The sequence below is a fragment of the Neovison vison genome, chromosome 4 (assembly GCF_020171115.1).
Source record: "Neovison vison isolate M4711 chromosome 4, ASM_NN_V1, whole genome shotgun sequence".
NCBI classification, from domain to species: Eukaryota; Metazoa; Chordata; class Mammalia; order Carnivora; family Mustelidae; genus Neogale; species Neogale vison.
Window position 1 is genome coordinate 132048224 of NC_058094.1, and position 12769 is coordinate 132060992.

Sequence of the window (12769 nt, forward strand, 5' to 3'; positions counted from 1 at the left end):
CCATACGGTAGGAATGGTAAATTACAGAATCTTGGTCAAAAAGAGTCTTTAGCCACACCCTGACTCTCCTAAGCTCTGAGACCCAAGTGTCACAGCTGAATCTTCTTAACCAGAGAGTGAAGGTTAGCTAAGGAGACACCATAGTGGAAAACAGAGGGACTATTTGAAGACCAGGACTGGGCTACAGATATCACAATGGAATGAATGGGATAAGCGCCGTCCCAGACTCCATGGTTTCTGCTCGCTGCCTTCTGCCCCAATGAAGACCACCCCTCTCTCTGTGTGCCTGGTACTCACCTTCTGAAAGGAAAAAGGCATAACTTGTCCAAATGGAGTTTCAGTGTACAGATGATTAAAATGTGGAATCTGAGACAGAAGAGGCTTAGGTACAAGTTTTTAAAAACAGGTAATCTGCCGTTACTATATGCCACAAAGCAGTTGGAATACATGTCATAAACAGATAACGGACCAGAGGAAATACAGAGCTGCAGTTAATGGTGGGCACTAAACAACGGAGCAAGTGCTACCTGCCGAGGAAGTCACTGAGGACTGTATTCAATTGTCGATGCAGGCCAGTTTCTGTGAGGTTCTGTCAGAATCCCGCAGAGCACCGAGTTGAAGCTTGATGAAAATAAGAATTTTGACACCTGCATCTTGGAGAGGTTACAGTTTACTGCTATAAATGCAGAGGATGAATTCTGCACAATTCTCAGCAGAAGATATCAAGTTTGATGATATTAGGTACATCTGGTTTTTGTATTCTTCTCAGTACCTCCAACGAACAGTGTTTAGATTGGAAGTGATTGGTATTCGACCTGTCCCAGGTGAGGTTCTGCCTTGATGTAGCAAGCCCCGATTAGGTTTTACCAAACCTTTCATACTATAACCACATCATGTTTGCATATTTATGTGTAAGAAGGAGATATTTCCTTTACAAATCTCATCACTTAGCTTCTCAGTTCTGCGTTTAATTTCTTACTATATCCCCAGAGATTATATGATGATGTCTAGGCATTTCTTTCTAAATTGTCTAGAGACTGTATGACAATGTCTAGGCATCACACTAAGGACATCACATTGCAACTATGTGACAGTGACCAGGTGGTGAGCAAGTCAAATCAGTTCAAAGCCTCATGGGTGTTGAGCCCCATCTGGTTAAGGTAGGATATGGGTCTGACAACATGCAAGTTCAGTTCTGTCTTCCTTTCCCATGTGTCCTTAGAATATCCTTTGTAAGTTCAATATGTCTTATTATTGCAACTTCAAATGCCTAATTTCAATGTTAAGTCCTAAAAGCTCAAAATAATATCCCCAAATAACTTAATTTCTCCTACTTCCCACCCTTCCCATATAACCTCCTAACTATTCACTTCTTTTGAAGAATGGGGAAACCCGTTCATATTCCTGTTTAGTCCTTAGTAGAGTGGGTATGAATTTATATCCATAAAATCATAGATGCAAAAACGTTTTTTTTTAAATTTCTTAGAACTGAATTTCATTTCTATTTCTATCAAAAATGCCACAGTAGAATGATGAAACTCTGAGGTATGTATTGTGAGCACTTAGTACTAAGAGCCTCAGAGCAGTGCAACCCAGGTTGGAAATATTCTGAAGGACACCTGGTGGGGGGGCTCAGTTGGTTAAGAGTCTGCCATTGGCTTAGGTCATGATCCTAAGGGAGGGTCCCTGCTCAGTGAGGAGTCTACTTTTTTCCCTCTCTCTCCCCGCCCCTGGTCTTGCTCTCTCTTGCTATCTTTTTATCTCTCAAATAAATAAGAAAGAAAGAAAGAAAAGAAGGAAAAAAGGAAAGAAAGAAAGGAAGGAAGGAAGGAAGGAAGGAAGGAAGGAAGGAACATGTTGAGACTCCTGGGCCCTCTCCCTGGAGCTTCTGAACTAGAGTGTGCCAGAAATATGCAGGTCAAGTCAGACCAGGGGAAGAACCTGTTTGGTTCTCAGTAAGCAAAGTGCTTACTGAGCATCTGTTTGGAAGCCCAGGTGACGGGGAACTAACACAAGAGAATGTCCTTGTTCTTGTTTTTAGGAAATGTTCAATGACGTTTCAGGAAGAAAGGGATACTTGCTATTGAAATTACTTTAAAACATGTCAGAGGCAGACAGAGAGGGAGAGAGGGAGCAATAAGGCAAAAGGTGCAAAGTGTGAGTCGTCGGTGAATTTCAGTAAAAGGGTTACGGGAATTCATTTTATTACTTTGCCAATTTACCCTAAGTTTGGAATTACAGGTAAAATAGGAGAAATTCCTTTTGAGATAGAGTCTGTAACTGCAAAAGAGAGCAGAAGAGCAGTGTGGAACTCATGTGGTGTCTGAGGATCATGGTGTAGGGAACTGCGTAGGGGTTACCACCATAAGAAAATGACCTGGTGTGCACAAGCATGTGTGTGTGTTCATGGTCAAGTCATACAAAACTTAGCATGTGTGATAGTCCTACCCATAATACACACATACACACACACACACACACACACACGCATACATGAACACACACACACACACACACACACACACACATACACATAATAATGCGAACCTTCCCACTCTGTGAAGTTTACATTGTAAGCATCTTTATTACATGATGTCATAAACTCATTATTTTAAGTTAGTTTTATATATGTTTGGATGAATATGTATTCACCATGTTTATAATAATCACTTATTAGTACTTTCTATACATTATTTTAATGTCTACAAAGACATTACAAGGTAAATGTAACTATTATCTCCATTTTGTAGGAAAAGTTATATAATTGTTTCAAGATTCCCAGCTATATTAAATAACACAGCCAGGATTTAAACTGTGTTTTGTCTGACTCTAAACCCTAGGTCCCTCCAACTGTACTATGCTTGTACTACATGCCTAAGACTCTACTAACTTCCAGTGAAATAGCTCTCCAGGGTTTGGTCATGGGGGGTGGTGCTTTGAAATCATCTCCACAAGGGCCAAGGGCAAGGTCAAGTAAGGAACTGCTGTTACCAATTAGAACTTGCTTGGGGGCTTTCCACCAACACATGTTCCAAGTCAAATTGTGTGAAGTGTTATGCTAACAGAATAACACAACAGTAGTAGACAAACAGAGTTTATAAACATCCATGTGAGAGAACAACAGCCCCATGGGCAGCCCACTCCAGGACGAGCCTCTTCAATCAGCTCTAAGCAGCACCCACTGATAATTTCTGTCCCTCGAACAGAAACTACTCCTGTTTTTAAAAACATGTGCTGTGGCATCTGCCTTGTACAACTCTAAGTATTCAGCTTGATTCTTTCCATTCCTCAAATATTTATTAACTGCTTAATTCTAACTATTTATATACTGATTATTGCTTAATATTAAAATATCAAAACTGTCCATTTCAAGATAGATTTTAAAAGTTTTTTTTTTAGATTTTTGAAAAAACAAAAAACATAGACGATTACTATAAAAGAGGAAAACAAATAAAAAAACAAAGAACAAAAAACTGTACAAGTTTTCCTACATGGCATAGTGTCAAATCTCCTGAACAGAATTTCTCCAGGATAGGCTTATAGATATTACATAGAACTTTGTCTTAGTCTACTTGAGGAGCTTTAATTTTTAATAACAGACTCAGGGGCCACTTGCTGGTTCATAGAGGGCATCTTCTTTCTGTGGAAGGGGCAAGGGAGCTCTCTGGTGTCTCTCTTATGAGAGCACTAATCCCATTCAAGAGGGCTCCACCATCATGACCTAGTCATCTCCCAAAGGCTCCACCTCCAAGTACCACCACATTGGGTTTCAACATACAAATGTGACGTGGGGGAAACATTAAACATTCAGTCTATAGCAAACATCCAGTAAAATTTGGAATTTCTGATTTCTTTGTAGAATAAAGTATTTTCCAAACATTGCATGAATAACAAACTAAAAAAAGCAAACACATATTTTTATTTATTTGAACTTCAAATTTACCTCATCACTCAGTACTTTTATTTGTTATATTACTATGGGATCTTCATTTTACAGGAGAGATAAGTTTATGTAATGAGCCCATAGGTTACAGAGCTAATAAGTGATGCAGCTGAGATTTCAGCCTAGAAGCCTGACTCAGTGTCTATACACATTTCCACCATAGTTTAAGATCTTGCCTTTAAGAAGTTGTGGTGGTTATCTTAATGTTAAAAATATTACTTGAAACCATAGTTAAATGTCTATTCTATTCTACTGTGGGTTCTAAAATCCAGCTTCTACTGCATTACATATTTTTAAGGAAAATTTCTGTGCATATGTTTTTAATCATGTCTTTTATTTCCTTACATTGGATTCCAGTATTATAATTACTGTCTTAAAGTATAACAGTATTTTTAAGCAATGGTGGTAGTTATGGCTAATTTTTTTTTTTTTTTGATGCCACACTGCACTTCTATGTCTTCTAGAGAAGGCAAGAACACACCTGTTGTTGGAAAGTCAGGTTTTTCAGTCAGTGTTGGGAGGGAGACAAGCGCTGAGTCTGAAAGAGTATAGGAAAGAATCATTATAGGATTTGGACTTTGGTTAGTTAATTTGTAGGAGGGTCGAATGAAATGGAGGTTTGGTCTAGATTGGATGTCACCAGGAAGTGGGGGCAATTCTATGATTGAGAATGCCAATAAAACCTATCTCTGTGCAGGGAAGACTATAACAAAGTTACAATTGGTCAAAAAGTGAAACTTACTCATTTTGGGTGAGAAAGAGGGTTTTGACATTTTATGGGAGACCCAGTTATAACTTGTCTTGGTCTATGAATAGGTAGAATTATTAAGTGACCTAGCTTTGTCACATTTTGTCATGTTCTAAAAGTAACCTTGTCTGGGGCTGGTATTCTGTGAGATTATGTCTAACAAAAGAAAAACATGACCTAACAGAGTGCCAGGTCATGGTCTGAATGCCAGCAACTGTTTTTTGTTTGTTTTGTTTTTTAAAGTATATCAATATTTTTAAAATACTGTAAAGACACTGCTAAATTCTTTAGTGATACAAAATCATACTTCTCTCAACAGGAAGAATGCCTAGGTTATTACAGCATCTCCGTGAATATAGGATATACCCACCTGTGACTTTCCTCTTGCACTCCAATCTTCCATATTGAATTATGAGCCAAAAGAGCCAACTGAAAACTGGGCTCCTGCCCTTCTCCACCTTCCCTCAGCCCTATCCTTTCCATTATTTTTACTACTGCCTTATAAAATAAAAGCTCCATATTTTCATTGCTTGAGACAAAACCCTTTGAGTCAACCCTTGATTCCTCTCTTTTTCTCACACCCTATATCTAATTCTTACACCCTGGCAGCACCATTCAAAATTGTGCCCAGAATATAATCACTACCTCCCAGCTCCCCTGGCACTTGCACAGTCCAGGACACCAATAGCTCTCACAGAATCAAAGCAACGGTTTTCCCTTGCCCTCTTACATGCTATTATCTTCACAGCATGTAGATTTACCCTTCAATTTGTGACTTCAGTGTAAGTTACAATTATGCCACTTTTCACCTCACAGCCCTTGGATGGCTCCTCATTTCATTCCCTGTAACCTAATCTACAGTTAACCCTGAGTTCCTGTCTGATCTTATTCTTTGTTATCTGTCTACCTCACATCTAAAACCCCATGACTTGTCCACTGGATTCAGCCACATTAGCTCCATATCTTTAAGACTAGATTATATTTAAATATATTATATATAAATAAGGAATAATATAATAAATATGCATAATTATATCATAATATATCATGTATCATACATGTATAGTAGTAGTATTTTATGTGTGCATGTCTATATCTATATGTTTATTTATATATACAGATATATATATGGAGAGAGAGAGAAAGAGAGAGAATGAGAATCAGAGAGACAGATTTTAAGGAATTACCTCTCATGATTGTGGAATCTGGCAAATCTGAAATTCACAGGGCAAGATGGCAGTCTGGAAACTTAAGCAGGATTTTCATGTTAGGCTTGAAGCAGAATTCTTTTTTCTCCAGAGCATTGTTGTTTTTGCTCTTAAGGACCTCTGTCAGTTGGAGTACACCCACATTATTGAAGATCTCCTTTTTTTACTTAAAAATCAATTTGACAGTAGATGTTATTCACAAGCACCAAACACCTCACAGAACCATCTGGACAAGTGCTTGACCAAAGAACTTGGCACCATAACCTAGCCAAGTTGACATATCCAATTAACCAACATAATGATACTCTACTACTTCTCTTTTTAAACTTTTATTCCAGATGATCATGATAATATCTCTTTAGACAGTTTGAATTATCTCCTTCCTTCACATTGTGAGTCCTTTGTTAATCTAGATGTCTGTGCTGACACCTTTCTAATTTGAATATCTATTCCTGTTGTACAGCATTCCTTCTGATTCTTACTCGGTCATTCCTGCTTATTGTTGTTGTAACTTGTGTGCCTCATTAGCATGTGGTCATCTACGTGGTATGGTTGTAGTGCATATTGAAACTCTGCTTTACTTCCAAGCGTTCTATGCTGAAGTGCAAAAAAAAATTCCTCAACCGATCCAGCTTATACTCTAGAAATGGGTCAAATGAAAGAGAACAGTCTAGTATTTTCAAGTTTTACTGTAACGTTTCTATGAGGTATTTTATTCTCCCTTTACCTTTTCATTTATATAGTGGAATAAACACAATCTGTGGTTTCAAATCCTCGGACACTTACTAAATTAATAACGTTAGATCAGTAACTTAGAATTTCAAAGAAACAATTTTCTCATTTCTCAGTTGGGAAGATGATACCCAATATTGCAGAGTGGATTAAATGGAATAATTTATGCACTGACACACACTTACCTCAGGAAACTGAACACTGAATTTCTCACTCTTTCAAAGCACCTGGATCAAGATGACCTGGCAGCTAGACAAAAAGTTTTGGAGGGCGACTGTATGGTTGGATGAAATGGTCAAAGCCATCTCCCTTCCCCAAACCATGTGTTCAGATCATGCTCGACTTTACTTTCTCTGTATTCATGTTTAAGATAACTGGGTGATAACTTGTAGTTGGTTCTCTTCCCAAACCATCAATTTTTTTCCTAATCCAATAATAATATCTGATGCAGCTTTTGTTAGAGGATTCTGAACAAATGTTTGACACTTGCTATTATGACTTCTCCCTTAAAAATAGTGTAATAGTGATCATTGGACTATTGAACTCAGAGCTAAAGAGCCAAGACTCAGCTTCAGAATCCTTCGTGGATTCCTACATGGAATTCAGATAGCTACACTCAAACCATCAGTGTCATCATTTGAAATATATCTAATTTATCAATCTTAAAGTTAATATCAAATACTCAGACAGTACAGATGGTGCACCATCTCTTAAAGAACAGTATGGAGTGTACACACAATTTGGTACAGATAGTAGACTCCACTCAGAAGTTCTCCAAAGGTAATTCTTAGCAACCAAATTAAAAATCTATGGGTATAATAATAGAATGTTCTGGATTGTAAGAAGAGATAATTGATGAAGTATTCTGAAAACAACTTGTTCGAAGCAGATTTTATTTAAAATATATAACTAAAATATCTTTCTCATTAGAAGTAGATAGAATGTTAATTCCCAGAACATCTAGAGGCTGCTTCAGAAATTCTAGCCCAGCTAAATCAGTGTAGACTTTCATCTATACACAACATAAGGAAGACATCATACAAAAGCAGGCTAATTTTTGTGAAAGTGGAAATTCAAGTTTATATGAATTAATTCTTGGAAACAGTTACAGGTATTCAAATACTGAGACAGCATTCAATAGTGATTATTTACATAAATGTGTGAAGCAGATTTGGGCAACTCAGAGAACACATGATACAATTCCTTTGGTAAAGTAGTATTTTCCAGGGAATTTATTAATGGGCATAATTAGAATTATTCAAATTGTGTTAAAATCATAGTAGCTTAGGTGATAAATACTGTGAATGATCATTTTCCAAGTTTTATAAGAACAAAAAAAATCACTCAAAGTTCAAAACACAGAATTTTGACACAGATTCTACTGAAAAATAAATAGTTTATCATTTTCCACATCTTAATGGAAGTCCTTGCTAAGAGAATAAAATGAGAAAAGGAAATAAAAGAACATAAAATTGTCTTTGTAGATGACATGATCAACTATGTGGAAAATCTGAAAGTATAGACAGAAAACTCCTAGAACTAATAAGCTAGGTGGCAGGATACAAGGTTAATATACAATTAATCGCTTTCCTATATACTAACAATGAACAAGTAGAATTCAAAATTTAAAAGTTTTTAATTTTGAATTAAATGTTAATAGAAAATTCACATTTTATAGTATTGTTAATAGGATATCAACAATACTATTAGTATCAGCACCCTCAAAAAAGAAATACTTAGGTGTAAATCTGACAAAATATGTACAAGATCTACGTAAGGACAAATACAAAACTCTGTTGAATAAAATCGAAGAACAACAACAAAAACAATAGAAGAGATGTTTCATGTTCCTGGATAGAAAAACTCAATATTATCAAGATGCCAGTGAGACAAGGCAATTCCCATCAAAATCCCAATGAGTTATTTTGTGGATATCAGTAAACTGATTCTAAAACTTATGTGAATGGTCAAAAGACCCAGAGTAGCCAACACAATGCTGATGAGGGAAAAAAAAATTAAGTTAGAGAAGTGATGTTACCTGAATTCAAGACTTAATATAAAACTACAGAAATGAATGGCAAAAGAATAGACAAATAAATCAATGCAACAGACTATAGAGCCCAGAAATAGACATCCTTAATTACAGTCAACCGGTTTTTGATAAGGAAGCAGAAGTAATATGTTGGAGCAAATATATTTTCCTCATCAAATAGTGCTGTGACAACTGGACATCCATATATGAAAAACGAATCTGGACATACATTATGCATTTCACAAAAATTAACTCAAAGTATATCATAGACCTAAATGTAAAATGCAAAACTATAAAACTCTTAAAAGTTAACAGAGAAGAGAGCCTAGATGATTTTAGGTATAGTGATGCCTTTTAAAATATAAGACCAAAACATGATCCATGACAAGAATAATTGATAAGATGGACTTCACTAAAATTAGGAACCCATGCTCTGTGAAACTCAAAGTAAAGAGGTACCTGGCTGGTTCAGTCAGGGAAGCATGAGACTTGATCTTGGGGTTGTAAATGGGAGCTCCACAATGGATGTAGAGACAACTCAAAAAAAAAAAAAAAATCTTTAAAAAAAAAAAGAAAGTAAAGTCAAGAGAATAAGAAAACAAGCCCATAGACTGGGAGAAAATATTTACAAAAGACACATCTGATGAAGGACTGTTATCCAAAATATAAAAAGAACTCTTAAAACTCAACAATAAGAAAACGAACAGCTCAATTAAAAACTGAGAGACAAACTGAGGGTTTTGGGGAGGGAGATGGCGGGTTGGGTGAGCCTGGTGGAGCACTGGGTGTGGTGCATAAACGGTGAATGCTGGAACACTGAAAAGAAATAAAATAAAATAAAATGGGGAAAAATTAAAAAAAAAAAAAACTGGGACAAAGATCTTACCAAAGAATCTGTATGGATGGCAAAAAACATGTGAAGAGATGTACTACATTATACTCCATTAGAAAAATTCAGATTAAACTAGAGTGAGATACCACCACATGCCTATAAGAATGGCCAAAATCTGTAACACTGACACCACCAAATGATGACAAGGATGTGGAGAACAAGAACTCTCTCCCACGTCATGGATAGGAATGCAGAGTGGTATAGCCTCTTTTGGACACAGTTTGATAGATTCTTATAAAACTGAACATAACCTTACCTTATTATCCAGCAACCATACTCCTTGGTATTTAACCAAAGAAGTTTAAAACATGACCACGCAAGAACCTACACACAATTGTTTATCGCAGGTTTATTCATAATTGCCAAAACTTGAGGGCAGCCAAGATTTTCTTTAGCAGGTGAATGGAGAAATGAACTGTGATGCATTGAGGTAATGGGATACTATTTTGTACTAAAAACAAATAAGCTAGCAAGCCACAGAAGGACATGAAGTAGCCTTAAATGCATATTAATAAGTAAAAACAGCTAATGTGGAGAGGTTACAGACTGTCTGACTCCAACTCTAATAGAGATTCTGGAAAAGGCATAAATGATGATGATTAAAAAAAACAAAACAAAAAACAAACACTGGTTACCAAGAGATGTGTTTTGGGGGAGGATGATGAACAGGCAGAATGCAGGATTTTTAGGGCAGTGAAAGTACTGTGTATGATATTACAATGATGGATAAATACCATTATGCATTTGTCCAAATCCATAGAGTGTAAAACACCAAGAGTGAAGGTTAAGGTGCATTATGGACTTTGGATGATTCTGATATGTCAACATAGGTTCATCCTTGATAAAAAATGTACCATTCTGGTGAGTGGTGTTGATAATCTGAGAAAACTATGTGCATGTGGGAGCAGAGAGCATATAGGAAGTCTCTGTACCTATTTCTCAGTTTTGTTGAAAACCTAAAACTTCTTAAAAAGACATAAAATAAAATAGTATAGCTTTTTGTATTTGTTTGTGATTTAAATCAATTTTGAATCTGTAACTTGATGTTTTTTTGTTAGTTTAAATTCTTAATGGTTATCTCTTCAAATATTTGTGTCCTACTTTATAACCTGACTTCATCTGGAATTCCAACTATACGAATTACACATATATTAAACCTTTTCCCTATGTCCCTTTTGTATTTTACACTCTTGTTTCTGTTTTTTTTTTTTTAACTTTTCTTTCAGTGCTTCTGTTTGCATGTTTTCTTATGTCCTTGTTCTGATTTGCCTACGCTATTGATAATTCCATCTATAGCATTCATAAAGTCAATTATTATATTTTTTGCCTTCAGAATTTTAGTTCTATTCTTCTAAAATATATAGTTAAGCTATTAAATGTCTCGCTTTTTCAAATTTAATTTCTTGAACACGCTAATTAGTTATTTAAAGACTATGCCTGATTAACTAGAATATTTAGCTCTTCTGGAAATTTGTTCATATTAACTATTTTCTTCTTTAACTATTTTCTTCTTCTTTCTCTCCTTCTTTCTCTTGTCCTCTTTCTCATTCCTTCTCCTTCTTCTTTTTGGCTCTAAATCATTTTATCTTGCTTATTTGAATGCCAGACATTGTGTATAAAAACACTGGGGAGGTAATTGAAACTCCAAATGATGCTTTATTCCTCCAGATAGAATTTACTAGATAGGGTTTAACCCAATAAGGGACTGAACTAATTTGGAGATAAATTTTTATTTTTATAAGGAACATTTATAGCCTCAGAAACAACTAAAAACATTATTAATTAATTAATTAATTAACTTTATTTATTTATTCTTACCAGTGCCCTGCCTCCTTGAAAGTTATTGCCAATGAGTCTGATGAAAGCACCTCTTACGGTCTTGGTCTCTTGACTGTTACTTAGGCTAATGGCAGATCCCCATCATATGAATTAGGAATGAGTTGTTTCAAGCCTTGGTTTTAGTTTTTGCAAAGGTCAGTATAATTCCAGTTCATCTCTGAGGCTGCCAAATTCAAATATCAGAAGAAACATACAAAACAAAGAAAACAGGCATGGTGGAAGGCTGTGAAAAATGAAAGAAAGAATAGATTTTTAAAAAATTGTTACTGCAATTGAGAAAACGCTATTTTGTACTGATACAAGTAAAACTTTATTTTCAGACACTAGACTTCTCAGGCTTTGGGCAAGCCATTTATCAAGAGACTAAAGACGGAAATCGGTGCTAAGTTTCAAAGCCATTTGTTTCCCCCTTTTTCTGGAACATTGGTCCCTCAAGTTTTGCTTATCTTAGTGTTTTCCAGTGACTTCAGTGGTTTAGATATATTTATACATATATTCATATTCTCTAGTTATTTATGGGACGTTTCAGTATAATAAAAGCCAACCTATTATTTCAGGAATTGGAAATCAAAGTATTAGACTTAATAGAGGATTTTCTAGTTTGTGTACAAATTTATTCATAATTAATTGGCTTAGAACATTTGGTTTAGGCATTTAAAGAGTGTGGTTATTGAAAACCTGAATATCATGTTATTCAGTGCAGAGTGGGGATGCATATTATTTTAAGAGAAGAAAGGTTTGTATGATTCTCTCCAATGTGATTCTTTCATAAATGTCCTATTGTCCTGCACGATCCCTTTAACTTTAAATGGGCGGAGTTCAGAGGGTGGGTGAACGGTACAGATGGAGGTAGTAGGGAAGGAGGACACTGAGCAACCCATTCATCAGAATGCATTAAAACTGGGCACACACATGCAGCACGGTTTGCACATCATTTCAAGACAATGCTTGACTGGCCTTTTTTGTGTGCCCATGACCAAGAAGACCAACTGTATGCACTCTCTAGAGATTCCCACTGCAGTTTTTGGGGGGGCAGGTAGGGGACAAAGAATTCACAAGGCTAAGAAGTGGCACATCATGTGTAAATGCCATCACAAACAGCACAGTTGAACTATCAGAAGTGTGGATTTATTGAAAAAAGGAATAAGGCAGCAGTTCTTTAGAAAAGATAACGCGGAAGGAAGGGACACATTGTGACCCTAGTGCCAAAAATTTAAGAGGCTTTTGTTTCCTCCACCTAAATATACCCAGACACTCCCATACAAAATTGCTTCCCATACTTTCCTAAGCAAAAAGAATTGGACAAGTAAAAAAGGGAGACTGGAGCCTCAGCAAAAACATTTTCATAGAGTAAAAATTCTTAAGTATTTATCAA